Raw genomic sequence first — 5,606 nt, forward strand, 5'->3', positions numbered from 1 at the left:
GTCTACAGATGAGGAAACAGACACAGAGACTTCCCCAAGGCCATACAACAGTCATATGAAGCAGCCTGGAAGCTGCCTCCAGAATCTGCGCTCTTAACCACTAAACCTGAGGTTGTTGGCAGGATCAAATGTGCTGCTGTAAATAATGACACCGTGGTCCTTGTGAATACAAGCTCCTTTCTCCAGTGTCTTCCTCCAGTTCTACCTCACTCGGCGTCTTGTCCTGGAGGAAAGAGCGTAAGCTCCCAGGCAAGTGCAGCTTTTCATAGGCTGGGGAAGTTTACTCTCAGACTAGCCACACCCTCTCTCATTTCCGATTGGTCACCATGTTTTATTTCTAACTTCTGATTGGCTGCAGGATGAACAGAGCATCCAAGATGAGAGAGGGAAGTGTAAGAGGGCAGCTGGTTTTGCACAATGAATTCAAGTCTCCTGACGGTACAAGCTCCGTCTAAGAAGGTGGTGAGCGCATGCAGATGAACTCAGCCAAACACAGGTGACTTTGTTCTGTTGGAAATTGGTGAAGGCTGGGGTTAGCATTTGGGATGGAGATAAGACGTTGCCCATCTGGACTTAGCAGCAAGAGAGCTGTTCCAGGCATGCTAGAAATAGCCTGATGCTCCATCTGTAGCAAGTGGCATAGAGAGGCCTGTGCCTTCTGACTCAAGGACGGCCCCTTCTAGGTAGTACCAGTCCCACTTTATGGGTCGTTAGAGCCAATCTTCCTTCCTCCCCACCTCCTGCTGATCCCAGCAACAGAAGCAGCTTCTCTCTCAGAGGAAGTGGGGAACAAGAGGGATGACACCACCTTTCCTTTCACCCTTGACTCCCTCCTTCATGTGGGTGGAGGAGAGATTGGCATGACTTTTAAGATGGCAAGAAGCCTATACCCATTAATCCATGTTTCTCTAATATGTAAGCATACCTCCTAGATGTGGCCTCTCTCCTGGCCATAATTCCCCATTCATTTAGCTTAACGTTGGCTAGGAAGACCCAGAATTGCCCTCAGGTGGGCTCCAGAGTTCAAATATAGAGGAAGGTGTCAAGTAAACCAGTTTCAAGGCCAAGCTGTCCTCAAATTCAGTTCTGCCAGTTATAAAGTCAATATTTCCATCCCAGTCAAACTTCCATGTATAATTCTAAGTTGGTCCAAAACTTTCAGGAGAGAGATATGTGATTAATTATGGCTCTTATGAACTCCAACACTAAGAGGCAATAAAGGACTTGCTAAATCACCTATCTTGCACACGGCAGAGCCAGGATTCATGGCTATGTCTACCAAGCTGTCCAGGTGCTTCTCATGTTACTATATCCTTCCTTCAGGGCTCTTCTGAGGAACATAAGGCACCCAGAGATGTCAAAGGAAAGTTTAGTTCTTCAAGACTCAGCTCCATTGTTATTGCCTCTGATAGACACAAAAGACACAATTCCTAAAGGTTTGGAAGTACCTAACCCAGTTGCACAGAGTTGGACACAACTGAAGTGACTTAGCAGAAGCAGCAGCAACCCAGTGCCTGAATTAGGGATATGACCACAAACCCTCTCTGCTATCACATGTGGTTCCTCAAACATTGGCTCTCTTCCTCTCAACGTCCATAGGAGAAATGCACTTTCCCACTCCACAGACCTTGGGCTTTGTCATGAAACTTGTTTTGCTCATTGGAACATGGGTGGATGTAACTGTGTATGATTCAAAGTTTAAGCCTTAAGGCAGTCCTATCCTAAAGAACTTGCCCAAGGTAGCTCCTGGCACCAGAAGAGAGACATGAAGCTAATCTGGAGTAGATCTAACGGCAAAGCTCAGCATACATTGGCCAAACACCAGCTGACCTGAAGGAATGAGGTGCTGCAGGTTATAATGCTTATTGTTATTTGCCATTGAGGGTTTTTTCTGGGGTAGGGGGAGAGTTCTTATGCAGCATGATTGTGACAAGAGCTAACTGATACACTCCCCAAAATGATCATAGAAAAGTTACTGATGCCTAAGTGGTCATGGGAGACCTCAGCAGGATAAGACTGCCCTGAGTCCCAAATTCCAGGATAGGCTTAGAGGTTAGGAGCTTTGAAAGTGGACTTCTGGTAGTCACATGTGTGGGTATGTCAGTGAGAGCGTGTTGTAGCACACACATGCAGACACAAATGTGCTAAAGTGTACTGCACACATATCTCCAGGACAGCGTGGAGTGCAGTCCAAGAGAAATCCCCTTTTGCAAGTCTCAAGTGTTGAATTCTGTTTAAGCCTAGGCCATTTTTTTTTTTTCAGTTTTTCACCCAACAATTAATATTCTGTATTATTATTAATTATTGGTTTATCTTGAGTGAAATGTGGGTATGAATATTATCTGTAGCTTGAGACATAATTGACAAATTCAAACACTGGAAGAAAACATTGCTATCAGCACGCCTTGCTGGAAAGGGACATGGCACCCACGTGCCATCCAGCACACAATGCTTCCTCCAGTGTCTTCTCCTCCAGTGAGCTTATCACCTTGGCCACTCGACTGAGGTTATTTGCCCAATTTAGGAAATCATTGCAAGCTGGCAAAGTGGCTTTTCTGCCACTGAGCCTGACTGGCATAGTCATTCAACCACAGGGCAAGAAGAAACACAGAGGGTGAATTCTACTGAAGTTTCCCCCACGTGTCTAGTGGAACAGTTTACTGTTCCGTAAAATGTTTAGAAGTGTTACTTTTTAAAAAAAAAGCTCAATAGTCAAATAAACATGGGAAACACTGGAATTACGAAAGTCAAACACTCATTTCTTCTGCAGAACTTAGCTCTCAGTGGTTAACTAGCTAACGCATGAATCGTCAAGATGGAAAAATGCATCCAGCTTCTTGAACCATTTGATAGTGGAATTCTCCACCCTGTACTTTTTTTTTCAGATATATTATAAGTCTAGCATTTCCTGGAACACAATTTTTTAAAAATTTATCACTAACATCCATTGATTCCATCATGCACCTGCTTTTATTGTTGGAAAGTTCTCACAATGAGTTAATGTCCACTGGCTCATGTTTCCTCCCATTTACTAAATATCTATGAAAACAAACAAACAACTGAACCAAAAACAAACAGGCAAAAAGATTCTTCCTTCCACCCACACCAACTCTCAAGCATTCAAATGCAAGGATTCTGCCTCTCCAATCAGATTGTCTCAATTTGAATTTCTAGTCTACAGTTGTGTTATCATGAGCAGAGTCAATGAGAAAAACGGGGCAGAAAAATGCTTTCCTTTGACTCCATCATGTATTGAGTTTGATATCCAATGAATTACTTAACTTCTCTGAGGCCTCAGTTTCTTCATCTGTATAGTGGGGATGAGAAGAGGTACATGTTATGGGCCTGGCTGAGAAGCTGGCACATAGAGGCTCCTATAAAGCAGTGCTATTATTACTGTTACTCTGGAAATCTATCTTCCTGTCCCTGCCCCTCAATGTCACCCACATGATTTCCAAGAAGAGTCCCCTCTCCTCAGATCCTTGCTAAATTCAGTTCACATCAACATTTACTGGCACCTACCATGTGTCAGGCCCTGTCTGAGGTTCTGGGAACACAGTGCTGGATGAGATAGGATGATTATCCTTAAAGCTCTCCCAGTCAGGTAGAGGATACAGAGAGGAAACTGCAACTCAGAGTTCTTGGGAAAACTGGGCCCAGGCTTGCCATTGTCTCAGATTTGGAGGAATAGAGGAGCCCAAGCTTGCAAGGACAATTCAGAGGCATAGATACCTATGCACTGAGACACTCTCATTGTCCCTCTGCAGCCAGTGTTTTGTCTGGAAAGGATGTGACTCAAGCACCCTCCAGCGTTTGTAACACCCTGTGTGCTATGTCCCTGGAGGCTGAGCTGCCCAGGAGGGCACAAGCTCAGGAATCTGTGTTTCCAGCCACTTCAAGAACAGGAAGTAGAAAGAGATGCCAAGGACTTAATATGGAGATCTTCTCATTTCCCTTCCAAGTGCTGATCCTGGGTAATATTGAAAGCACAATATCTTGTTCAAGAGCAAGAGGACACTTCCAAGCTGAGTCAAAACATTGTCCTCTGCTTTCTCCTTAAATAGAGATGCGCAGAATTTGTTTTTCCTGGATCATACTTGCTTGGCTCTGAAGGGCTGCCTCCTTACACCAGAACCACCCTATTTTCTCAAGTGCTATCCTTCCCTTGACCTGGCCCCGAAGACAGGAGCCAACGTGATCCCGCACATTCAGCAGGTTATTTTTCAGAGGACTCCAGGAGCCTGCTCCCAATCGCTCATCTTCCCCAGGAAATTCAAGTCACACAGCAGAAGCGAGGTTCAGTGTCCGATATCTGAACGAGCTTTGCCAGTGTCAAGGGCAGGAAACACATTAAGGTGCATCTGGCGGAGATCACACGGTTATTCAATAAATGTTTATTGAGCATCTACTCCGTGCCTGGCCCTGGGCTCAGTCCCAGGGACACTGCCAGCAGCAGCAGGAGGAGCTAACTCTTGCGCATGCTAACTACATGCCTGGTACTCATTAATCCTTCCATCCTCACCACAGCCCTTGAGGCAGAGACTATTCTTTCTTGATTTTTATGCAGAAAGAAACAGAGGCATAGAGAAGCAAAATCACTCACCCAATTCACCCATCTAATAAGTGGCAGAGCCAGGATGGGGCCCCTGCAGCCTGACTCCGAAGCTGGGGCACTTAACCACTGCCCTCTACCATCTCTCAGTGTGATTGAGACAGATTGTGCTCCTAAATTGCCCGCAGGCTCATAGTAGGGACAATCAGGTAAACAGGCTAACAGAGGGGGATAAATGCAGCGTGGAAGGTGCTGTGGGAGTTCACAGGAGGGTACCATCTAGTCGTTGTTCATTCTCTAAACCATCTCTGACTCTTTGCAACCGCATGAACTGCAGCACTCCAAGTGTCCCTGTGCTTCACTATCTCCTGGAGTTTGCTCAGGTTCGTGTCCACTGAGTTGGTAACGCTATCTAACCACCTCATCCTCTGCCGTCCCCCTCTCCTTTTGCCTCCTTGGATCCCCTTCATGGATCACAACCTTGTTGTTGACAAAGGGACTTGCATCACTCAATTAAGCTATGAGATGAGCCTTGCTGTGCAGGGCCGCCCAAGACAGACAGGTCGTAGCGGAGAGTTCTGACAAAATGTGGTCCACTGGAGGGAGGAATGGCAAACCACTCCAGTATTCTTGCCGTGAGAGCCCCACGAACCCCATGAACTCTCATAGCGTGTGCCAGAAACTAGCGTGTCCAATCCTTCCCTCTGAGTTTGTCCAGTTCAGTGCCGAGCAAGAGTTAAGGTCTGCTCCAGCACCCAGGGATCTTACTAAAATGCAGATTTTGATTTTGTAAGTCTGGAGTGGAGCCTGAGAACCCGCATTTCTAAAAGCTCCCCATTTCTAATAGCCACTTATATAAGGCTCTAGATAAGGGCAGTAAACTTTTTTGTTTTGGTTTTTGCCTCTAGAACATTATAATGAGGATATCTGGCCTCTCCCTTCCTGATGCCAAGCCTAGATAATAGCATCTAAGACAATGATTCATAGCTGCTGTTACACCTGCCATCTATCCCGCTGCACCAGGCATGTTAGGAGATGACTAACTTGGCTAAAC

The sequence above is a fragment of the Ovis aries genome, chromosome 1, assembly GCF_016772045.2.
Source record: "Ovis aries strain OAR_USU_Benz2616 breed Rambouillet chromosome 1, ARS-UI_Ramb_v3.0, whole genome shotgun sequence".
In the NCBI taxonomy this organism is placed as follows: Eukaryota; Metazoa; Chordata; class Mammalia; order Artiodactyla; family Bovidae; genus Ovis; species Ovis aries.